This window comes from Clinocottus analis, unplaced genomic scaffold (assembly GCF_023055335.1).
Source record: "Clinocottus analis isolate CAN_PGR_092001 unplaced genomic scaffold, fCliAna1.0.p SCAF_7, whole genome shotgun sequence".
NCBI classification, from domain to species: Eukaryota; Metazoa; Chordata; class Actinopteri; order Perciformes; family Cottidae; genus Clinocottus; species Clinocottus analis.
This window is the reverse complement of record NW_027176229.1, coordinates 5,069,297-5,096,134: the sequence shown is the minus strand read 5'-3', so window position 1 is coordinate 5,096,134 and position 26,838 is coordinate 5,069,297.

Below are 26,838 nucleotides of genomic sequence, written 5' to 3'. Positions count from 1 at the left end.
AACCTTCAACTTTTCCTCTAGTGACGTCGTCAGGTGGAACATTTCAACTGTATCGATACTTTACGACTAAATACCACAGACCTTATAGAATATAGTCACAGTCACAATAACTTTTACTCAGGTAACCTATTACCCCGACATTATAAATAAATAACACCTAAAGTACCTCCGTGGCGGTACTTAACCAGACAGAGAAATAAATATAATACAAGCCAAGCAGTGTTGCCTTTAGACGAGTATGTATGTATATTATTTATCTTGTGTCAGCTACTAATTAGTAGAACCGAACATGATTATCTATATAAGTGCTAAACGTACATTATTAGTTTTAGTTTGGCGAAAATAAGGACATTTTAGTTTTGGGTCACTTAGCTTGAAAGCAGGACAAACCCCGGTGTGGTCGGTCCTGAAGCTGACCCGTAGCTAGAGGCAAACCTGGCTAGCATCGGTGATTTGACATTATGCTAACTCCTCGTGGTGTAGCCGTACGCTAGTTAGCTAGCGTTTACTCACCTAAGCTAATTTTAGATGAGACAATATTTGATTATTTACATCGTGTAGCCTTAGAACAGACCTACCGTATCAACTTATAACAGGAAAAGAGGAACGGCGTCCGAGGTTCTGGCGAATGCAAAGTTTGCTCGACTGCGATTACGCACAGAGCGAAAAGTGGCGGGAAGACTGGACGTGCGGTTGGTTTTAATTGGTGCTTTGCTCCATCCCTGAGGTCTGTGATGTACTGTCCGTGCAGGACAATACTGGTAAAAAAAAACACACACACATACAGAATTGGGACCTGTCACGGTTCAGCCAAACTTTGCACTTTCCACACTTACTCAAGCGAGGCGGCTCAGTCACTGTGGGGTTGAAATGTGAGCAACCCTCAGAGACTTGAGTCCATCTACGAGTTCATAGCCTTTAGAAATAGGATGCTTACTTACTGGTGCGGACGTTCCAGCCCAGTGCCACTGAACAAAGCATAAACAATGATGGATGCTTTTTGGCATTCATATTCTGGGGCCGGAAGAAAAGCACTTAGACATGGACTTACAAGTTTTCCTTTTCATTTGAAAGCTCATGGGTGTTGTTGAAATGGGTTTTAGTTTTGTTGGCTTAGTTATCTTCCCTGTATTGAGATTATTTGTCTTACTTAGACATACCAAGTCAAGCTGAAAGGTCAGCTTCAGGTTTGAATGTGAAATGTTTGTTTCATGCAGCAGATTTGGCCTTTTTTTAAATGACATAATCTGTTTTTGCAATGTTGCATTTGAGTCCAGTCGCTTTTACAACTTTGTCATATGTAATGAATACCTCATTTACTGGACTTCCATTGTCAGCGCAAAGTTATTAACTTTTAAAAGTTAGCAGAGAGCTGAGCATATTTATGAGGGTTGAAACTCGCTCAAGTATTTGAAATTCACCATCCGGACATTTTAATTAATGGCAGAGAGACATCTTATCTCTGCAATAATTAATAGCAAAGGACATAGTTTCTGCTCTGCTGAATGAAAATGATAAGCATATAATGTGTGTGTGTGTGTGTGGTGTGTGCTTGTGTGATGAAATAAGAAAATAGGCTTCTCAAATTTGAGGTACTTTAATTGAGTATTTCCTTCTTATTGTACGTTTTACTTCTACTCCACCAGCTAGATATTCACAGAGCATTAATTGGCAACTCTTTTGATAATCGCTCGTCTTCTTTCATGTGAAAACATCTCACAGCGTCATAATGGGATAGATTTGCAGTTTTTGTTTTTCATTATTGTTATATTTGAGTGTATTTTGGGGGGTTTGGACAAACATTGTGAAGGTGTCTGGGTATTTCTGATGGCATTTCAATGTAATAAAAACTATAATATATATATATATATATATATATATATATATATATATATATATATATATATATATATATATATATATATATATAAAGCTATATAAATGAAGGAAAAATAAAGTTTTTAGAACTCATTGGGAAAAAAAGCAATGCAGTGGGTTTTTTTAATGTTTACATCAGCATGTATCAAAAGTTAATTAAGACAATTTTCCATAACAATTATACACAAACCAAAAATACATTGTCAATCATCACCATACCATAAAACCATATCAGTGGAGGAAAATAATCAATAACTAATTCATTCATTCATGGACTAAACAATTTGAGGTACTTCCATTTTATTTGACGTTATATTGCCACATCAACATTTACCTGACAGCTACAGTCACCGGTTTGCATCTAATAAAATTGTATTTAATTGTTTTAATAATTAATCTTCTCAAGTAGTTAAAACTGATGCATCAATAAAATAATAATATGAGGTTGGTCACATTTTGCTCAACCAGTATCAGACTGTTTTAAAATCACCACAGACATGAGCAGACTTCTGGTTCAAAGTGTAGTTTAATGAAAGTAGTTTAATAATAATTTCCAAACCACATCTGTGTAAATGGTAGTTTTCCTCTGAGGACAACTCTCTGTTGTTGGGGAGATGAGTTTCGGCTGCTTTTGGTAGTTTCTGCTGTAATGGTTTGGATGTGAAGAGAAACGTTGGATCGATGGAAGCAGACTGGGTTATGTTTGCATCGTGCATATTTTCTGTAGATCAGACATGGATAGTTGAAATGGATGAAAAATAAAATCCAGCCAATAACACATGTAATGTAATTCAATTCATCTGAAATTGGAGGGAAAAAAAATGATGTTGATATTATTCCTATGTAATAAATAAATAAAGGCTGAAATTATGGTGAAATAAGCTACAGTTATTCACGTAATACTTATGACGGACAAACATCTATTTATTAGAGTGAGTCCGTGTTAAATAACGAGACTTATTTAAAGGTTGTCGCTCACAGAAGAAACACAACGCTGTATCTGCCGCGTTAGAGTCTGATTTAAGGACAATCAAAAGTTCTCATCGATCACGGGTCAATAATTTGATATTTTCGGCTGAACTGCTCCACGAGCCTTGAGTGCATGAGTGCATGCTGTTGTGACCAAGCCAATGGTATCGTCCAGTGTGACGCTGTTTTCATAACTGATTCCACTTGAAAATATATATATCATACCTGTTCTTGAGGCGATTAGATAATTACTCTGTTGATCTGAACTATAATGTGTTTACCAGGTCATTAAGCCATTATCATGAGAACATGATGTTGTTGTTGCGATAAGATTATTATCTCTGCGAGGGACCAAGCCGGCAGTTCACGAGGAGTCACAGGGGATCCTCAAAAAAGAGTTTCATCCACCCGAAAACGACGCAAACAATTATGTAACAAAGTTCTGTGCCGGTAAATGAGGTCCACTAAACTCAGGCTGCGTTACCTCACGCACTGAATCAAACTGAACAGACTCGACCGGCCTCAAAGGGGAACTTATGTCCGGCCTGAACCGTCCGCTTGTGAAGCAGCGGGCTCGCACAAAGACAAACGCTGTACCTTCTCATTAGAAATCCCACTCTGGTGGGAGTTTCTGGAGAACTCGTGCGGCAGCAGTCCAGAGTTGGAAATGAGTTATTATTTCATTTTATTTCAAGTGAAGACCATTAGTTAGGCGCTGAAACCTTAAAAACAGAAGAAGAGGAAACGAGCAAAAACGTTGCGTAATTCAGTCCAAACTGCATGGAAGTGTAGTGATATGTATTACTTTTGTGTTTATGAATAAACGGTCCTGTTGTTTTGGGCTCGAAGAAATGGTCGTTAATTTATATTTAATTTGACATTTGGCCAAAAGCGTATTCCATCACACTGTGTGTGAGCTGACTGTGCCTCAGCTGCTGTGCATGGAGTTTGCTTTTGTCTTAATTTTCTGCAATCAATCACTTTGCGCTTCCTTGATTCGTTGTCTTATTTTAGAATAATTATTGGGAAGCACACCCACCGTACTGATCCCTGTTTTAAGAGTAAACTTCTCCAGCACCGGTACAAATGACCTTGGTAGCTTGCACTCATTTAACAAACTACCAAGTCTCTGATCACCATATCTCAAACCATGAGAGAAATAAGAGATACAAGGTTGACCCGCTTGGTTTGTAGACAAGAACGGCTCATTTTAAGAAAACGTAAACACAACAATCTTTAGTTTTCAGGTGATTAAACACGAAAGAAACTACACTTAATAATTTTATACTCCATAATGAACCGCAACTTTAGTCATTTAGTCATTTTTCTTAGTTGCCGTGGACGTTTTGAAGGTAAAAAAAAATGTTTTTACATGTATAAAAAAACAGATGAATCATCATCATCGTTCTTGGGTAAAACCACTGCTGTAAAATGAAATACAAGTCCGCCCACCATATTACCAAATCACTGTATGCTTCTCTGGTTCTCATCTTCCCCGCTGCTCAGCAGCATTACGCCATTAAATTAAGGCACAATGATGCTTCCCAGTAACTCGATATTAATTTCCTCTTCAGTGACAGCCGCGTGACCCTTCAGGAAGGAAGATGAATCATTCCCCAGATTGCAACAGGAACGTAGCCCTCGCCTCCCCCACAGCCACAATTACAGGTGTATGCAGTAAATACTGCTGCTAATATGGATGTAGAAATATATATATATGCTTCTCCTATCAGCCAATCTTCTCATTTCGGCGAAATACTCCTCGACTGCCAATAGATAATGGGGGTGGCCCCTGTGTTAATTGCATTTTCAGATTTAGACTTATACAGCAGTTGGGGTGTAAATAAAGTTATTTTCCAAGCGGCGAGTGAGAGGATTCCTTGTGAATATTAAAAGTGTGGGTTTGTATAAATGTGTGACACAGATGTGATGCATAGCGCTGGCAAAGGTAGAAGTGTGGGGGAGGCGGGCCGCAAACATTTGCCTCATTTCTGTCCGACGTTAAAAAAAGAGGTGATGTTTGTGTTCAGAGTGGCTGAGATGATTTTGAGGCAGTGGATTGGAGTTCAGGCTAATACGCTCCATGCTAACTTCGTCTCTTAAACACACCAGAACATTCATCACAAACCCTGTTGAGAGAAACAAGCTTCAAACCTTTCATTTGAATTAAAACCCATTACTAGGTTTTATCAGTCCGTAACAGCTACAAAACAGATATTTGTTCCTATGAAAATGTAAGAAGAAAAAAAAGATTAATTCATGCAACGCCCATATGAAAGAAAACAAGTGTGGAGTGTTGTTTAATTTAAAGTCAGCAGTGGCAGGTCACCAAGAGGGTATTATGGACTACAAAAGGCTGCGGTGCTGATGTTAAAATGAAAGAAGAACCAGCAGCAGCGCAGTTGATAAAATGTTCAATTATCAAGCCTCAGAGTCACTTGCCACCTGCCGTCCCTGCTTTCTCAAACACATTACAGAGACGAGAGCATTGCTAAGCACACTGGGAAATGCTCATTTTCCCATTATCTGGGATTTACACGGGGACAACAATGAACAGCCTCTGCCAATTCAACAAGCGCCAAGCCAAGCAAATGTCACGGCGCCGGCTCAAGGTAACCAGACGTCAGGCTTTCCAAACAAAACCTTGTTCCTGTGACGGCATGAGGAATGGGAGAAGCTCGGCAGGATGTTCTATATTAAACTCTGATAAACAAAACTTAAAAGTCATGTTCAAGAAAAGTTACTGCCCCTTTAGCCTTTGAAGCCGCGTTCGGTTCCAAAACTTAATCTTCTCCGGGAAAAATATATGAAGCTCAGTAGTTTGTATTTAAAAAAAGAGACAAAATATATGTGATCCATTATGTTATTTCAATCATATCTTATTATTTAAAGATTTGTGTCTTTCTTTTTTTAAATCACTGATTAGACCTGTTGGGCATGTTGTCATATCAGTTATTGTAATTACCAGTTTACGACTCAATATCATTATTTTCTAAAAGCTCTGATGAAACCAAACCTACGCTGACGCCTCACACCTCCCAAAGTCCATCACCTGAGGTACGTGGATAACAGAGGATCATATGCGACCCTGCCAATGTCGTTTTCAGATGACTTGAACTTCCAAAGTTGTCAACATGACAAACTTTCCCATCTCTGCCTTCAGTCCCGTGTGATGTTAATTAGTCACATTGGAGATCTCAGAAAGTAAATATTCACCAGAAAAGTGCAGTCAGTCGAGCGCTGATCCCCGCCAGATGTGTCCGCGGGGACTACTGCTGCATTGTGGGATTGAATCAATACAACCGCGTCTGTGCAGCACAGTCAAACTGACTGCACTCACACTGAAAATCAAGCAGCGATGTCAGGTTATACAAGCACGGGGCTCGAAGTCGCCGTGGAATAAAGTGTGTACGGGCGTGCCTCAACAAAGTTAATCTCACCAAGCTGTCTGCCTGGTAGCAGCAACAGCGCGTCTGGGAGGAGGTCTAATGAAGCGCCAACACTTGTGTGGATGGACTCTATGCGTTAAAGGGCTTGAAAATGTCCAATTTATATTTTGTCGGTTGAAACAATTTGTAAGTTGTTGTCAACCGTTGAAGCTCGGTGTGTTTACAGTGAGGCCTGAGCGTTATGCGAGTGTAAATACCTTCTGACACTGAAGTCAAATACTTGAATGAATAACTATGTGATGCTCTAAATGTAAAACTGAGCCCTCAGCTCTTGTTCTTTCATCGAATATCCCTTGTTACACTTAGATATACACACAGGGTCTCATTTTATACAGCTTGACATTCAGACAGTGTTCGCTAGTGAACTGCTATTTTCATCCCTGTGACTCCATCGATGTCCTTTTGCCAAGCGCACAAATTAACAAGATAAAGTGTTTTTAAACAACACAACACTTGGTATTTGTGTGCAGCGTGTTGTCTTGGCGGTGTTGAATTTGAATTTCCACAATTTTGCGCTTCTTGGGACTCAGGTTGTGTTCTTTAGTAGAAAGAAGTTGCTTTTTGTTTCATAAGCTGTTTTTATGTATTTAAGACATAAATTACTATCTACCTTGTTTTATTAAGAGCAGTATATCTTTACGATATGTATGGATGCACTGTTTATTTTGTTCTATCGATCTCTTGCCTCAGTGTAACCTTTGAGTTTGTGATCTTGGCTGCATTGAACTGTAGTATCTTATTGATTTCAGGTGTTTTTATTTATTTATTTATCAGTGACCTTGAATGTCCCTGCTACCGTCAATCATTTTAAAAATTGCACTTATTAGTTACCAACATCATTAATCGTGTTGAAATGTCTGTGCAGTAACACAATAAGCTAATTGTTGGATTTTCCTGACCACATTTGAGTATGTGAAAAAAAAGAGCTCTTCTTTGTGGGGGGCGGGTTGCTGTTGTAAGCAATGCAACTAGTGGAGGTGGCAATGTGCTCAGTGTTGCCAGATCAGATCGGAAATGGCGAAAGTATCGTACCAAAGGCTCGAAATGGTCGTATTTGGAGGATAATTGTCGTGCATCTGGCAACCCTGACTCAGAGCTCGCGCAAGAAGATGAACGTAAGACACCGTTTGAGAAACTTGTAAGGACGTAATAACTAGTTTGTGAAACACCCAGAGAAACACAAATATCCAACGAGGCAAAATCCTGGATGTTTTTGAATCCCTGCCGGACGCATTATTAGTTCTCAAAAAGAGGACGTCTGGTCATTTTACTTTATGGTGATTATCAGAACGCATTGAGGTACATTTGGCCCTTGTTTTTCACCCGCAACTCATTGTGTAGAAATTGTGTTTCACTTAAAACTCACATGAAATACGTTTCAAATATCTTTCATGTGAGCTCAGTGGTACTTTTGCAGATGAGACTTTTGAGGCAGCACTTCTCCGAGAGTGCCAGAAAGTATGAGGACTGACTCACTATCCTGCGCCTCGCTGTTTGTGTGTGTGTGCGGGGCCAGAAAAGGCCTTTGATGATCGTTCTTGCACGAGTTCCTGTAACACTGAAGACCTTCCAGGAGCCATTTGTGTACCGTTGGCCTCAAAGACGAGACTGATGGATCCATTGCTAGTTTTGTTGTATTCAGGATCTTAAGAAAATCAGGATGTGAAAAGAAGACAGCAGGTGTCTTTTAAGCAACAAAGCTTTCTTCCCACAAATGTTTTCTTTTCTTCTCTGTGTGAATCCAAAACAATTACTGGAAACACTTGAAAGACATTTTGCGCGCCGCAGTTGGGGGCTCGCTTCAGGGAGGCACTATATACCTCCACCTGTACTACATGAAATACAGACACCATTAAGTTTTCCAATAAAGAAGCTACACATTCTTTCACATCATTCGTTCAGGTTTGTGACCAAATGGGAGGGGGGGGGGACAACAACAACAACAAGCAGCACATCACGAGCCATCTGCTTCCACCGGGGCAGTAAATGTCTGTGGTATTGTTGGAGATCTGAAGCATTGCGTTGTTTCCCAGCAGAAGTCCTGTTCTGCTCTCATCCCAACCAGACGTAACAGCATGTTCGTTTGACATTGTCACTGAAAATAATGCAGGCAGGTAGCAACATTTCCCTCTTCTACTTCACCGGCTGGCTCAACCCAAAGAGACGACGTGCAATCAATCTAGTTAAAGATGGTTTCCTTCTTAAAGGGCCAGTGCAATGTCGTCATTAGTGTGAATCATTGTGTTTCCGTTAGCTTGGAATGAGCCTTTTTATTTCCACACAGGGATTGTGTCCTCTTCACAGAGTCCGCTTTATTGCTCCACCATGATTCTACAGGAGCCCAGAAGGGACAAAGCAAAGACGGGCTCTGGCGAGAGCCTTTTGCGTTGCCCCGAGGCCGCGGTGGTTTTTTAGAGTGCGATAAACATGAGCCGCAGATTCGCGATACTGGGGACGCGCGAGCTGTTCTTCTCACTTGTGTTGCTCCAAAAGTAGAGGTAGTATGTTCAGGTTGGCCTCTGAGCGAGGTGATGGGCGTGACCACGGTTTTGCACTCGGTGGCTCGCGTTAACACAATCTTGGAATAGGAGATACCGACAAATCCTACACAGCGCCGTCTTAATTGCAATAGTTATGAAACAGAGTATTTCTGATGTAAACTTCTCAGCTCCTCTTTCCCCTCTCCCCTGTTTGAACGTCTCTTGATGATAAAAACATTTTGCATTGCCCATATAGTTTTGGACCAATTTTCTTTTGGATTACATGGGTCATAAAAATAATTGTTTCTGCTGTTTTAGCTATGTTTCTAATGATTGGCGTTAAGAAATGGTTTTCTATTTTTATTTCTAGAGACGGAGGTCTCTAACTGAAGACTGTTTTGTAATAAATATAGTGCTGACAGTGTGAAACAACCAACTAAAGTCGTTATAATTAACCCTTCTATAAAGAGGCATCACATCAATTGTATGTATGAAGTTAACTTTGGCACGAGAAGTCATCTTGGCTTTGACTTCAAATTGAGGACTTAAGTTATTTGACAGAAAGCCTGCATTACACACTGGAGGTGTGAGCTTTCAGTGAAGACAGCAAGGGTCTAACGAAAGAGGAAGGTGAAATGTGTGAATCAGTGACTTTTGAAGCTCGACTCATACCAGAGAATACAAGTCAAGATATGGCTTTGCTATCTGTCTCTTGTGAGACTCCCAACTTAATTAAAGGTTTGAATGGAAAATCACTAGTTATCTTTGAAGAAAATGCAGAAGGGATTTAACTTTAAGGATTATAAAGTTTGTATGATGAAGAAATGAATTAAGAAAGCAACCCATGATCATTTTAAGGTTTTAAATAAATGTAGATCAAATACAAAAGACAACATGTGTAAACACAGACCCGATACTAAAACTCAGAGGATAACCATGCTCACGAAACATTATTTCTGCACCGGTCATCAATATGCCAGCGTGTCCAAGCCTCATTAGCCAGGTCTCGAGTCGCGGCTGGTTTTGTCCTGCCAGGTTTGGCGGGGGTCTAATGTCCGTGTGGAGTTTCTGGTGTTCAGCCAGACGAAGCGCAGCTCAGCCGGCAGAAATGCCTTGAAGTTAGAGTTGCCCCCCGTTCACGAAGAAAGCCGAGCGATCGGTCTGAGGATGGACGTACAACATAAAATGTTGATTTGCTCAAACTTTCATTTCACTTCCATGACAGTATTGCCAAAATAAAAACACGGCGGTATTACTAGTACGCTGCATTTGTCTTGCAGTATTTCCATTGATCTGTCGTACAATAGCGTTCTGTTGAATACCTGCTGCGATGAGACAACATGTGTACGTGTAGTGACGTTAAGTGTTGACAATTATAACTCTTTGTAAATCAATTAGGACAGAAGATACAACAGACCTTACACTATTGTTGTACTTTCTTCCAATCACAGATAAATGGGACGGGAGTTATGGATCACTTGACGCCCCTTTAATGCACACTAAATAACGCAATCGATTTTCTCCTCGCTTCTGCAGAGTACAGAGGCAACAATTTACAACAACAAACATCTCAGCTTTTGTTGCCTGGGCCTTTGCTTCCCCCAACATCCCAGTTTCAGTGTAACATGTGCTGAGCGTCTGGGACGCGAACACATATATGCACTTTGTTATTATCCAGAAGAATAGGCGCCCTGCTGGCCTGCATCTCTGTATCTGTATTTAGACGTCAAGTCGGGCAATTATCCACGGCGATTGAAATGAGCCGAGCAGGCAGGAGATCTGTCTGTTTGAGGTTGTTTTTTTTTTTTTTAAAGCTTCTAACGCACTGTGGGAGGTGGAAATTATATCTGCACATTGGAATTATATGAAATGTGTTTGCATGATGATTGGTAAGGGAAACGTTCACCCAGCCAGTACCGGCCAATCAGTGTCACGATCGCGTCAATACCGCATTTCATTTGGCGTATCCTGAACGATGATTATGGTGTTGTGTTCGGGGATGTGAAAAGACTTTTATTAAACCCACTGACCTGAGTGCACGCGAAGGCGTGAATGAGGGAGTCAGAGGGGAACTTTTGTCTCGGGAGTCACTGCACCACCTGACGGGGGCAACGCACAACACTGTGGAAACGCCACACCTGACAAATACTAAATTATATCAGGATATACATGAGAATTGATATCAGAGGTGTTTTTCTTTGACATATAACTTTCATTTTGCTCTGAACCAAAGGTTTTTTTTGTTGTTGATGAAATTGTATTCATCAAAAAAAGGGCATTCAGGTGTTCAAGTGTACCTCTTTGTTTGCTCCTGACACCTTTGAATCAGAATTCAACTTACAGTTCATTTAAACTCACTTCATAAACTTCACTTCATCGTATCCAGAAACCCAGAACCCTGTAGTTCTCGTCGAGTGATAAAAGTCACTATACTGTCATACCGAATATAACTTTCTCATTATTCTTCTCATTACATTCAGGCAAAGTTATATTACGTGGTAATGACGACAAACATGTAGAAAATCACGTCTGACGATTAAAGCTGAACACAACTGAAAGACACTAAATTGATCCCGCTGACAGCTCTGAATCCGCTCTGCTGAGCAGAGATGCTAGTTTTGGTTCATTTATCTTCTGATAGGCTGACACCCATTAACCGTTAACTAACTAATAAATATGTTTAAAAAAATAAAAATGATGTACAAAAGATGCTTCTCTTTTCCTTTCGCACTTTGAAAGGCCACACACGCTTTGCGGAAGTTTCTGAGCTAGCGTTGGCGTCCAGTGTGTGTGTGTCTGTGTGTGTGTGTGTTTGCCTGCCACAGGGTCCCTTTTTGCACCAACAACAATCTGGACCTCACCAAATGAACACGGGAAACAGTTCAATGTTTTAATCTTATTTTAATTCTACGGTTTGAACCCATTCAATTTCTCCCCAACGTTAAGACCTCTCAGATGAAGAAAAGACGTTTTTCTTCTCTGTTTTAACCCAAATTCTCTCTGCTCTGCCTCCCGAGTCTACGTGGAAGAGCCAGCACTCTCAAGAGAAACAGTTTCAGTTTCTCTTGAAGTGTCTCATAAATGCCAAATCCCGAAGCGCTTAAGTTTTTACTGTCCATCTCAACCTTGAAGGAAAGTTTGCTCCTCGGTGGGTCTGGAGAGCAAATCCATACTCAGAATTCAGTCATCAGTCGGTTTTCTTGAGCGATCATCCAACCGATGTTATGCTGAAACATAAAAGGACCCGGCCATAAACCATACCGACGGTCGAAGAGCAAAACCTCCGCTCTGAAAAATGAACTTTTATGAGAATACAAAAGAAAACGTGTTTTCTTTCAGAATGATATTTGTTAAAAAATACCCAAAACATAATAGAAAGTTTCAAAAAAGATAAAAAGTTTTGCACTTTGGCCATTGATAAGCCGTCATATGAGAATACTTTCGTTTAAGAGGCAAACATTGTGCAACATCATGAACGCTTATAAAGAGATCACACTTCTAATGCAGAGAAAACATGGATAGAAAAAAGATGACATAAAAAAATGAGAAAAATCTAATGTAATGTTTATTATTGAATCAAAGGGCGAGTATTTTGACACATTACGTTTCTCAGTGGAGCTCGTTTTTCCTTCTTTTCGTGCTGCCTTCCCTTGAACGCCAGTGCATGCGTCTTCAAAATTGAACCTAATGACAACTGCATGTATGACTGGTTGCAGATAACAAGTGCGAGGGTTGTGTGTAGAGAAAAGCATTTGAATGGATATGTGCTTTGACAAGCAATAGCCATCCCTACACACGGTGCCTCCTTGACTCTAATGTGTTTTCACAGCACTGCAAGCTCAGCTGCTCTGGCGGTGTAGCATATCATGCACCACGGTCTGAGGTCCACCGGCTGTGCTCGTTAATAATTTGTCAATAATAATTTGGTCTTATTACTTAGCTTGAGAAGAAAGTGGCTTCTGCGTCACCCCGAGTCTCGGTGGAGATACATCTGGGACGTTGAGCCTTCTGCGTATTGTTTGCCTGCTGCAACGGCTCAGCATACATCATGTTTGTTATTGTTTCTTTGAATTCAAGCCTCGTGAAAATCAGTTAACGTCAAAGCCATCCATCAGCGAGGAAACACTCCAAAGCAGCTCGAAAACACTCCAATTCCTTCATGCCCTCGGAGCACAGAGAGGCAATCTAAAGCTAATTATAATGAGCAGCGTGCAACAATGGCGGGGTTTTTTTTTTCTTCTCTTCGGCGTCTTTTTCTCCGGGATGCTGCAGCATATCATTAATCCCGTGGCAACCGACGCAGATTCAATGTGAGGCTTTACTGGCCCTCAAATGGCCTCCACTCACGTCTCCGAACCGATCACGACCCGTCAGTTGAACTCAAGTAAATCCCTCCACGGCCCCGCGGGAAAGGAAAACTAAAGTTTCTCCTCTTTGCAGTCAGTACGATACCGTCTGTATCTTTCTGGAAAATGGTACAAAGCATCTGGGCCTCGTGCAAGTTTCGAGTCTTCATTTGTGTGCATTCGCAACAGGATTTCTGCTGGATTTGGTGGATTTCTTTTTCTCAAACCTTAAACCGGACCGTCACACCGGCAAGTTTAGAGTCGCCTGGTTCTGCTCAATCTGCTCTGATGTCCGGGGAAACTAAACTGCAACCGGGTTGAGACTGCGGCATCGCCTCTTTTTCGGTGGCGTGTCGCGGTCCTTTGTCTCCACTTTTCTCCAGCCTTCCTCGTCTGGGTCCATAACCGCATCGTGTCCAGATCCGGCTGCCACCTCCCCACGGTACAAAGTGAACCTTCAACAAAGCAATCGAAAACATTTTACACACAAATCCTCCCAGACACGGGACAATATAATATCGTCACCTTTCTGACATTTTTGATATATATATATATATATTTTTTTTTTTTTGCCTAAATCATCTCCTCATGATACTGGAGACCTCTGGTAAAAATCTCCAACATCCTCAGTTGAACAGATCCTGTGATTGTACCCCTGCAGTATAGAGGTGTAATGTTTGAGTGACTTAGGCCATTTTATTTTGCCTCAGTCAAAAGACAATGTGACCAAGGCAATTTTACAAGCTTTTCAAGATGGCATTTTAAAGCTAGCATTTAAGCTAACAATTTAGTTAGCATTTTTGCCAATGAAAATCTCATTTGGTCAAGTTTTTTGTGTTTTCTGAAAAACCTGAGAAATGACGTGCAACATTATTGCAGGAAGGTGATGATATGGAGAACAAAATGGGGGAGTTGCTTTCCAAATTGTTAGTTCAATTAGCCTCTCTGATGCGTTTGTGCTGCTGAATATGAACCTGGTTTATGATTCTGTCTTTGTGCTGTTTATTAACTCACTCAAACAAGCCTCCACACGCACTTTGACTGTGAGTGGAAATGTAATGTGAACATTCATTTTAAAAAAAAAAATACAAATTTACTTTCATTTTTAAAAGAAATTTCAATTCCCTTTGACTGTGTTCGCTATTGTCTTCATAAAAGAAAGGAAGTCGTGGCTCCATATATTGCTTTCATTCATCACGGCGCTCAAAGAGCGGCATGGGACGTGGAGGGATTCATGAGCTGCATAAACGCTGTGTCGCTCCGCGGGAGCAGCTCTTTGCTTCTTCCTGCTTTGCCTCTCCATCACTTTACACAATCTTCATCATCATTGTTTGTTTGTCTCCACCAGCCGGTAAACGCCTCGGGTGTGAGGATGAAGCCCGCTAGTATCACTACGTGGTGATTTTTATTTGTTGTACTGTAGTTTGTGTTGGTATTGTATTGAATTGTATTGATGTTTTTGTTATTTTGTCCGTCCTGTGGTATGTTGCTTTCCACCATGACTCTGTTCTATCTTTTGAATGCTACAAACTTCATTAGTTTTAATGTAACATCAATCAGAAAGCACACTCATTTAATATGAAGAAGTATTGAGAGGTTTTGATCTGCTTCTGGATCGTTTCACCTCCTTGGAAGAGGTAACAACCTAAAAATATTATGTTGTGTGAATGTGGGTGGCTATTAACATAACGTGTTGGAACGGATACAAGTACATCTTGTTCTTTACAAAATGGCACACAAGGTGCGAGTGTGTGCAGGAATTGACTTATCCTCAGTGTGGTTTTCATGTGGGAAGTGATAAAGAAATATGAGACCTATAAAAGAAAATGAGCGCTGATGAACACTTTCGCTGCTCCGAGAATAAAAACTAAGCATGAGTGCAACTAAACTCTGTGTTGTATAGGCGCACCATGGATTATTGCTCCTCCATTTTCTCCCCTGCTGTGCGGTCACATTCCTAACAAATGAGGTTTATCATTTATCATTTAAAAAAAAAAGCCGGATTGTCAGATTGAATCCACCAAGAAAGACTGATGCCTCAGATTTTAAGTGGATTTTAAGTAGATGTTGTTTTCTTAGTTGTTTTTTCCGTCATTAGCATTGAAACTCTATCAAATACACTGGCAGTTAGACGGAATATAAATTACAAATAGATACTGATGGATACTGCAGCTCCAGTGACAATGTTCACTTTACAATCTAGCTCAAGTGTTTGTTTACACCCTGAACGTACCATCATGCATATGAACAAGGTGCAGGAGAAAATTCAGATTGATCAAAGGAGAGCTACTGGTAGCGAAACCTTTTGTTTTTCTCACCTGGCGATGTCATAAATCCCCAGTTTGCAGTGACTTTTGTTACCCCCTCAGCTCTCAGTCTGCAACGCCGTGTGCAAAAAGACACAACATTAACATCTGTAATGGTGCACTGGGACATGCTGTCGTTAGCATATTTGTCAAGCAAGGCTACGGTATTCATGTGTTCTGTCATGTATGTACTCAGAAAGACAATTTGCATGTGAAGCAAGATAATTATTACCTCGACTAGACTACGTCCAGTTTTTCCATCTGTCAGAGAGCATTTCAGTCGATAGTTTGAAGGGACAAAAGACATGACCGACAAAAACAATCCAAGAGGGAAAACATGTAAAGTGTGAACGCTTATTTCCACCATTGTCCCCGACAGGACAGACAGATCACACATCACATGCACAGAACCTTTAAAAGGTCTATATCCTACTCCTGAAACCTGTAACAACTAGAATAGAAGCAATGAAAGCACTAAAACATTCACAAAAAAAACATTTATAATATCTAAGCTATTTAAAAAAATAAAACCCAATAAGACCCCCAGGACCTGCCGGTCACATTTAAATTGCTCACGTTGCTCAAGAGATGAGCCCTGACCTGCCCTTCAAAAGCTCCTCTTCATCGTGGCTGTCTGACTTTGAACAGAAGGCTTTTCCACACTTTGGTTTCTGTGTCAAAAATAATTAAAAAAGCGACCTCCGGGCCATGCTGTTTGCTCGCTGCCCCCTCGCATGAATGAGCGCACGAGCCATGGTGTTGTGACCGTGCTGTGTTTGCAGCAGGGCTTTTTGTGAGGCCAGGTAGCAGAGACCGAGCCTTGAGTCTGCAACACACAGCGACTCCAGACTTGAGTCCTTAGAAGAGCGTAATCATTATGGAACTGGGCCCACACTCAATTCAATGTATTTTGTATAGCCCAGAATCCCAAGTACAAATTTGCCTTTACAATCTGTACACACACGGCGTCCCTGTCACTCGTTTGCTGTCCCAAAGTTAGCACGAATGGCCTTGAATCACTTGAATATCAACACTCGCGCCTGCTCCAACACTCATCACAACCAAGAACGCCGAATAAGAAATGCACTTTTTCACACTGCGTTGCACCTGCAAGGTTCTCCAACAGCACCAGCGAAGCCGTCCTTACGCGCGGCCATTATTCACGCCTGTAGCTCTTTGTTTAGGCAAACACTAATTCATCACATCTCTCATTTGAAACCGTCTTTACCTTCGGTTGACAATGTACATGTACCGCTTTGTAGTAATAACACAATCAGTGAAACAGGAACACAACCTAAACCATTGTGAAGCTCTCAGGCCGTTCGGTGGCTTTTGGATCAGATCAGCCAGACCGCATGCTTATGTGGTTGCTGCTTCAAAATAAAAGCATTGAGATGACGAAATAAAAGGGGGCTTTTATTGTGAAGAATTTGTAGGAAATGTATAATAATAATATTAATAATGCATTTTATTTGTATTGTGCTTTTCCTGGTGCTCAAAGTCAATTTAGATAACATTTAAAATATCTTAAAAGCTAAGCAATAAAACAAATAAAGACAGTAAGAGCACACAATCATTCATGAAAAAAATCAATTCTGAAGAGGTGAGTTTTGTTTTGGGATTTGAACGTGGGGAGGTCAGAGCATTGTTTAACACCACATCATCAGAGCTTTGTCAGCAGTTACCTTCAACAAAACACATCTACCTATAGCGCAAGAAGGTGTAAGATCTGCTTGTGCTTCTGGTCTGAAGTGCGCCTCATTATTCTTAAATCAAATAGACAGAAACACACCCAACACGCATCATGTATACTTTAGGTTGTCGGGGTTCGGTCCAGGCTTCATTCAGGCTCATGCGTGACTTTTACGATGTTAGTCTGTTGGGGGTGAAGTCGTCTTCGGTCTGTTTCGATCTACATTCGTGAACTATGAGGCGTAAAAGCAACACCGTTATACATTTACAAGAATGGAAATGGTGTTAATCTTGCCCTCAATGTGTGTTGATGGCGTGTCAGGTACTCGAGCAGTGCTTCTTGACCGGGTCAGTATCTCTGATTGTATCAGTGTATCATTAACAGAAGTCAATACAACTGTTTACGAGCGTCTGATCCAGTTTAAAGACACACATTTGTTCCTTTCCAGCCCGAGCTGACGGAGAATTTGCCAAACCGTAGCCCTTAATCCTCGCATCCCTCTGAGTCGCCTGCGTGAAGTCGATGCATCGCGCCTCGTAAGTGGTGCTCGAAGCCAGATAAAAGACTTTCTCCATCATCATCATCATCATCATAATCATTTCTTAAAACAAATGTTATTGAGCAGAAAAACAACCTCGACTCCGACAGAGAACACCGGTACGTTCCCAAATCCCATTTCCCCCAAGATTTAGCGACGACGACCTCTCTGGGACTTTCTGTCAAGCGGTCCAGCGCTTAGTGATGTGTGGCGGGGTTAGGGTTAGGCCGTTTGAGCGGGGGGGTAGGAGGGGGGAGGGTGGGGAGGGGGGGGGACAAAAACACATCGTTGAACCCGTGCATTTCAATGAGAAAGCACACACAAAAGAGATTCGCCTTCAAATTATTTTCCTTCCGGGGCCGTCTTCTGTGAGTGTCCTCGCCCGTTGACTTCCTCTGGCGTAAGAGCTCCATTACAATGATTTAGTCGACACAGAACGAGCGTGCACACCCGCACACACACACACACACACACACACACACACACACACACACGAGCACATACGCGATCGTGCTTCAGGCCAAGGGACCCATCAATTAGAGTGGGTTCAGTCAAGTCATCACACCCCCCCCCCTCCCGTCCCCCTCCCTCTTCTCTCCTTCCCCCAGTGCACAGAAGTGGCACAATATGGACTCTCGGCCCCTCTGAGCACTTTAAATCTGGAGCACTTGCATAAGAGTCTATTTTATAGGCACGTAAGCGAAAATAAATCCCAGATTTCCGTCAGGGTGTTTGGGAGTGGATCTTGTTTCGTGTCGAGGAGGGAAGGTGTGAAAGTCAGAGGGGTGTCGCGGGGAGCAGAGATTGGCAGAATGAAGCTGGGGCCATCAGATTGTGTTTGTGTGCCGGCTTCTGTTTTGCTTTGTACCTCTGCTGCTCGCTGTCCTCTAGACGAAGGCTGTCGTGCTCGTCGGGGGAGCTGCATTTACCTTGTGCTGTCAGATGTCATCTCAGGAAGATGTCGGCCACAGCACACAACACACACACGCGCCCGCCCACTGCATTCTTTGATTTCAAATCCTGGGTATTGTTTACAAGCTCACATGCCACCGTGAGGTTTATCTCGAGGTTGATATGTTGTTTAATGTTTACTGATGATGCGGTTGAGAATGTAAACTGCACTTTGCGTTGGTCAGTTTGGTTGAAATGTTTCACGAGGAAGGAAATGCCTTCGACATGTTCATTTGATCGCATTGACTTTTGTTAAAATAGTGGATTTGACTTACTTTACATGTATAATCATAGTGAGCCGCTTGCGTAGTTGTGCTAGTCTAAATATATAAATGTACTTGTCTTAACAGCCGAAATAACATATAGTTTCAGTTTCATTTCTTTTACCCCGAGTATTGCACAAGTGAAGGGTGTTTTCACTGCTAGGAAAGGCTCAGGAAGTGACACATTTTACAATTTGACTTTAAAATGGGACCCAAACCAACGCAGTGTTCGATCTGTCAAAAGAAAACACCATAGAAAGTCAAAAAGAGTGTGTTGAGTGCTGTTCTGCTACATGCAATGCATGCCTGTTCAATCGAATGTTATTCACAACAACACTTTTGAACCTTTTGACACAGCGCTGTTGGTTGCTGCACAATGCATCGTGTCAACGGCAACAGTGCCACGCAATGCAGGAAGTTCAATATCAGCAAATAACACAAATGTACAGGTCATGCTGCTTGATATGAAAAGAAAAACTCCAATGGTTCGCATGACTAATCCAGTGGTATAACAGTCTTAAGCCCTAGTTTCATAATAATCAGAAGTCTATATGTTTTCACACTTCTGATGAGAGGATCCCCACCAAGTGATGCCATGCAAAGTAGTCTTAAACGTGAGCACACAAATTGATGCAATGTGGAAGCGCCCGATACTTCAGGCCAAAGAACAAGGTCTCCATGGGATTTCTCTGATAGTTAACTAGCAACCAGATATTGCTAATAAACCGTCTTCTCTTTGTTGTAACCGTTTAGGCAGAGACTGGTACTGCAGCAAGGGAGACGTGGTGAAAAGCTTCTAAATTTGGAGGAAAAAAAACAAGGGTTAGGGTTAGGGTTAGGGTTAGCTAAATACTCAAGCTGGTGTCGTCTTTATACACAAAAGAGGAAGGAAAAACCGAGCCAAGCTCAGACAAAACATCAGAACCAAAGGAGTTATAGAACGTGAATAAATGAAGAACAATAGTTATTGAACAAATGGTCTTTTTTTTTTAGGAAAACGTTTTGCCGATGCAGAAACCAGCTCAGGGCGGGAACGTGCAGGCGACAGGCCGGTCCAGACCCGTCTTTATGTTTTCAGCTGCCTTCCTGACTCCATTCTTCCGGTCGGCGCAAGCTAGATCTGTTTCTGTTTGACCTTTTGGTCTACGGCTCTCAAAACTCTATCCTTCTTAAAGTACCGGTCCTGTAAAATGTGGTATAGTACCGTTTTCTTGTATTGATTTTCCTGAAAGACCCGTGGATGCAACTGTGTAACTCCAACAGTCTTGAACAGTGTTGGTGGACAGCAAGACCGCTACAGCAGGTGAAACCATGCAGTCAATCACTTTTTATTATTTCAAAACTCTGAATTTCAACACATTTCTCTTTTACTCTGCAAAACTTTCTTTGCACCTCAGCGAGCGACGCCCTTCCTGAACGACCTTTTTGGAAGTCGATCCACTGATGGACTCCTCCAGCCCTGCGGTCAGAGCAGTGGCCGTATTGATTTGAATGTTTATAAAGACAGTGGTAAACAGGGCAGACTCTGAATGCCAGCAGGAGTGACTTGAAAAAGGCGTCGCCTGGAGGTATTTCTGTCTTCCCTATCTGTTTACCTTCAATGCATTTTCCTCTCTCCGCGCGTTCTCGCCGTCACTGCCACTCGTCTCTCTCTTTTCATCTCCCGTCCACATATTCTGTTCTACACGAATGAGTAATTTTGAATAAAATAAACAAGAATTCGGATGATCTGACAAACACAGCTGTTACCAAACTGAGGTCCATCAGAGGCCGTGTTTGTTGTGGGGGAAATCCTCCGCTGTCCAGCTATGGATTTCTCTGACAAGTTGATAAGTAATGCAATTAAATGGACTGCATGCTGCAGAACAGGGATTATTTATTCACGGCTAAAGCTCATTACATTTTGTTCTAAAAGCTTCCTCTGAGTCTTTTTATGGCTTGTGTGTTTCGTTTTATCGCTTTGAGTGAATGTGAATTCCTGAGGATTAAAGGCAGAGTGTGGATTGGTCCATGGCGTCTGTTTCAGACTCAGATTTTAAGAAGGTTTGCACTGATACGACAAAAACATGCTTAAAATGGTTGGCTAGCTCTCTACTCGAGCTATGTATCTCCCTCTTCCAGACTATTTGATAGTATCTAAACACACAGTCCACACTCTGATGTAAAAAAACATACAGATATGTTTGTAAAATGATCAAATTATCACTTAAATCTGCAGCTCTCGCCTTAGACCCGCTGTTTGAGCAAAGCCTGTCGAACACTAGTGGCTCTGTTAGTCTGTTTACAAACAAACGTTCATCATGTTGTCATATTGCTTATTACTAATGCAATGCAAACTGGATTAAGCATTGCAATGCCGTCGGCACAGGTTGCTGATGTAGGTTACTTCTTAATTTGCCAGAACGTGTCATAATGATAAATGCAGCTTCAGCCGGTTTGCGAAAAACACTGACAGTGTTGGCAGAGACGAAAAACAACTGAAAGAAAGGGAATATTGAACATGGAGGCCAGAAACATAACTCCAAATAAATCACAACGTTGCTCTGTAACTGTTTTCTTAAATTCAACAGTTCCCAGCTGCCACAAAGTAGCCACAAATAACTGTTCCTGCAGGTTTTAATACATACGATCGATGCATACGATCTGATCCACAAAAGCCCAGATGGAGGTGGTCGCCTTGCGTTGGCGGCTCCTCGCCGTAACTTTACCGTCAGTGCACACGTCACCTGCTAATTTGGGCAGTTTGAGGTTTGTGGCACTACCAGCATATTTGACACATTATGAAGATTAAGAAGATGGTCTGGACAGTAAATGTCAGACGGCAGTGGACTAACCTGACCCGCCAGAGGGTTTGTCACATCCATTATTCCACCATCGGTGAAGCTGTCATCGGAAAAGGGCAGGCACTTTAAAAAAAACTGCAAGGTGATTTGATGAACCATCCGTCAATCAAGCTCCTGCCGAAGCCAGTCGGGAGGAGAGCAGAAACATCTTTTGCATTGAGAAAAATGATAATGCACTGAACAGAAATGTCACCTAAGCCACGCCCCTCAGCTGCCAGTCACTCCATGCGGCACGCTGATTGGTCCATGCTCCGGCTTACCTGACACCAACGCATCGCCTGAAGGCTGACAAGATTGATGGTGATTCGCTCAATTCTTAAGTGATCTCATGTTATCGCGAGAATCCGCTGCAGGCCCAGCTGAACAGTGGACGTGACCGTCCGCCATAGTTCTTTTAGTTGTCCTGGAGACGGCATGTGACCCGGGCAAGACAGCGAGCTAACGGAGAGAGGGGCGTGTTAAACATGCGGACGCTACGGACGCGCTGGAGTACAGGGAAAGTTACTTGGAAATATTGTTTTCACAAGTATTGTTGCTTTGAAAGATGGAACATAAGATGTTTTTCTTTTCAGAAATCAATGCGGGATTTGAGTCGGAGCATTTATTTTACCACGTTAAATCTCAAATGTAATACAAAGCCGCCAACTTTCCTTTCAATAATGTCGTGAAAAACCTGACACTTGAGCGTTCACGTCTTGGCCAGTGTCATCGCGGGTCCTCTCGGGGCTGCAGAAAGTCTCGCTATGCAAATGAACATCAGACATGTGGCTTCACCTGCAACCGTTTCACAATTGCCAACTGTATTTGTAGATGCAAGCCGCAGCTACGAGGTGCTAAGAGGAAAATCTTCCAATCTGTGAAGGACGCAATTTTTTCAAAGCACTTTTAAGGCCCGTGCTAAGTAGCTTGTGTATATAAGGGAAAAGTTACCACAAACAAAGTGATGTAATACTTGATGTGATACATGCTTAATTTGACATTTGGTTATGTTTCCTTATACTTTAGTATTTAAGATGAATTAAGTATGAATGCAATCTACAGGAAAAATCATTCAACACTGCAGCATTTTGGGTTCGTGAGCAAACTTGATATCTTTTAGATTTAACCTCTGAAATTAATGATAGGCTCATTAAAAAGCAGCTGTTGAAACTTTATAAATATATATATATTCACAGAGACACGCATAACGATCTCTCCCTTTGTGCCAGAGGTCTGTAAAGTCTGGATGAGCCTCACAACACGAGCGCTGTCCTCTCAGATGACAGCTCACGAGGTGACCCTCAGCTTATCTTGAGGGCCTCTGCGTAACGCTGCACGGCCCGGCACCCGATCACCACAGATGAGCGTTATTCTGCGTCCCCGGGGCCCGGGGAAAAGGCAGATGTGCTACAAAGACTTTTCCTCCCGACCCGACGGTTTTGTATATCCCCCCCCCCGGACGGAAACTCGTGATTTCATTTGGCAAGATGGGAGTGTCCTCTCGCCCTCTCCTCGTGCCGCTGGGTCTCTCCTGCACCCGAATCCTCCCTGGCTTCTTCATCACCTGCCCGGCCTGCTTCCACTATTCTGAGTCCCAAAATACAACATTTCCGAATCTGCATGAGTGTTATGTAATGGTAGCCTAAAAGGTACCTGTCACATTGTTGAGCGTTTGCGGGCTCTCTCGCAGACAGTTTGAGCCCTTTATAAACCCTTTCCTGCAGACTTTTCTCAAGGGAATTGCCCACAATTCATTGCAATGTGACGTTAAACACGGGGTAACCAGTGCATGGGGAAATGAAGGGAGACACATGGGTGTTGGGCTGGGCAAATTACTGCTGAAACATTGTATTTAGAAACATTCAGGATTAAAGATTGAACATAAAAACACGTGAACTCAGAAAAAAATGTTGTCATTTACTCATCAAATATTCCCTTTTGTCATTATAACGTTACCTCTCATCTTGGGAGGAAAGAGCCTGGTAACGTGATTTATTGCGGCAAAGTGCTGTCCATTTGACCTTCACACCGTTTCAAGCACTCTCAGCCTCTCACACTCGACTGTGAACTAACAGGTGACATCCGTGAGTCCTTGAGGGTTCAGGGTTTCAGGCCTGAGGGCGACGCTGGGGTTGACGGATGAAGGAAACCACCAACAAGAGGTCGCTGGCTGCTGTAGCTCCATCCTGACAGACCTGGCTCCACTGTGGTCTCCCGGATGAAGCTGCAGTGACACGGCGATGATGGCGCTTCAACATTGTCAAAGTTTATGATCAACGTTATCCTGATGCTTCAGATGATTGTTTTTTTTTGCTGATGTTTACATTCATCCAAAAGAGCTTTTGTTGTTAGTGTAAGTAATGTTGGGGGTTGTACACTTTCTAAACATCTATTTAAAAGTCGAAATGAACGAATGACAATGCTGTAAAATTGATGCTGTAGTGGGTTTAAATAAATGGTGACGACGAATGCCAAAGAGAAGAGAGACTGGTTAAAACGTCGTGAATTACAGCCCAGACATGTGGTGAAGTCATCAATTAAGTGCAGACTCGTGCTTTCTTTAATTTTGGCAGATAGCACATTTATTTCAGTGCTGAAGAATGAGAACAAAGGCATTCGTTTGGCAAACACAGATTGCTTTCTTGCTGCACGCTGTGGGAGAAATGTCAGATATTGTGAATAAATACACTTTTAAAAGACTGACTGCACTTTACACACAATCATCTTTGTGTAACTATGCTGAACAGACTTTCTACCTCTTTTTTTTTTAAAAACTTGAGGAAGTGTTACCGAATTTTGACACTTTAAAATATCGGTTAATGACAACATTGCGTTGTGAGTCAACCCGCTGTGGCAGCTCGTACCAGTGTAATAATACTGTGGAAAATATCCAGTCAAATATCCAGTTTCAATAAGATGTGCTGCTTTGCCATATAGGTTATCAAGACATAGTTATTTAACCTGTTTATGTGACATATATGTTGACGTTGATTTATAAAAAATACCCACATGACAACGTGAAAAGTAAATCTCGTGCACGTTCGCTGATCTTTGACATCAGTCACAGCTCAAATTACTTCCTTTAAGAAGAAACACTGCTGAGTCCAGGAGGTGCGATGTGAGAGGTCGTGTCTGTCCACAGCAACACAACCTTGCGAGTGAGATGAAACTAAATTACACTCTTATCTGGTTCATATTTGCGTTCATGTCTCTGCACTTGTTTGCTCTTATCAAAGTTTTCTAGCTCAAAATGAAGTTATTTCCTCAACTGTTCTGCAACTGTGAAGTAATTTATCTCACCCTACATCATAAATATAGATTTATGATAAGCTATTTGTTATAAACTATGTGATTGAACTCTCATCACCTTATTTACTCTCTGTGGTCCACCGTGAGAGTTATGCTGTATGAACACTGTACAGGTAGAAATGTACATGTTCAACATATTTCATCGTAAATTTGAAATAATATTCATATTGTTTTGTTCTAAACTGTCCCCCGCGCTGCACTTTAGTGTCCCAGGTGTTGTGTTTAGTGTCCCTCGGACAACGGGGACTTCCTCAATTTCGAGCGCTTTTACCAGCTCCAATAAAATCAACTAAGTTTGTTGAAATGTGTTTTTAAAATATTGCTTTTGCACAAAAACAACAGGTCCTCTCAGCCGGCGGTTATTAGACACACGGTGGGTGAAGGTCAGTGCTCGTGCTCGCTGAGGAAAATACCAGTCAAGCCATTTTAATAGCTGATCATTTGTTTACCTTATCGGGGCAATAACACGTATCGATTACTGATAACGTAACGTGTGCAAATGTCAGGCACAGGACGAGGATGTATGATACTGCCGATGCTAAAAGGACTTTTTCCTCAAGTGCTTTATTGAACTGTTATTTCACAAAGCGTTGCTCTGGTGTAAATTGTGTCAATTTATTACGCCGGTGTTGCATCTGTGCTTACATATAGAGTAGTTTTCTGAGATATGTGTATGTCTCCCATCTGAAACAAAGAGCACCTTTTAACTTTTCTCCCTGTTATTTGCTCATTGGGAAAAGTACAGATTATTCACCTTAAAAATGTATTAAGCTCCAGGTTTCTATGGCGACAGCCAGCGCTGCGATGTAGAGTTCGGTTGGGTTTGAGGGATTATCTTTATTTTATCTCTTCATGCACCTAGAGGGAAGAAGAGGAGCTCTGAGCTATGGCATGATGGGTAATTACACTGCCAGATTGACTGCTTTGCTGGTTTTATCCAATGTCTCCAAAGCCGAGACACTTTTTCCCCTCTGTCTGCGACAGCGCTGATGGGGAGATAGACGCGGGATGAGAATCCATTTATATTCAGTCTGATATTCTAATAGAAAAGATTTAGTATGGAGAGCAACGTATCCCATTACGTGTCCGGTCCGTCTGCTCTGGTTTGACTGTAAAACTGCGACTGCAGTGCTGTTATTTGCCCGTGTTCGGATGCTGCGGTTTAACAAACATACCGCCGCCGCTAGCTCCCCGAGCCGCCGCGTTCATTGTGTCAGCAGCGTCAGGAGCTCCCCCTCCTTTGTTAATTCTACTTTTATCGGACTTCCTCCTCGCACCTTGCCCCCCGAGTGCCATGTCACACGGTAGCGTCAGACCTATTCCAAAATTGCAGTCGCCTGAAAATGAAATATCTTATCAGCGTTACAGCAGCCTGAGCCAAGGCACCTAAGAATTTGGGGTTTACATGTTAATGAGGGGATTCTGAGTAAACATTTAAACCCAACGAAGAGCCTGTGTCTTGGTTGGCAGCAGCCCCGCAACACAGTAGCAGTGCATGCTGGGATTTTTTTCTGTAATGCGTTTGTCCTACTTAAAAGAAAAGTAATTTGTAGTTTACAATTTGAAGAGGGGCCTCAAAGTGGAACTAGAAGGAGATTTACTTTTGTCCTTTCAAATGTTTCTGAGCTCTGTCAGCGATGCCTGGAGGTGATGGACCTCTAAATGTGTCCGTAGCTACATTATTAGTGACGTAAACCAGTAGTTATGGGACTCATCACATCCATTTCCAGCTATAAGCAATATGTCCGGCTCCCGATAGCCAACACCAGCTGTTTGTTAACCATGTTGACAGTCAAGCACAAGCAGTGCTGGTTAAGTTCTTTACTTAAGTGCT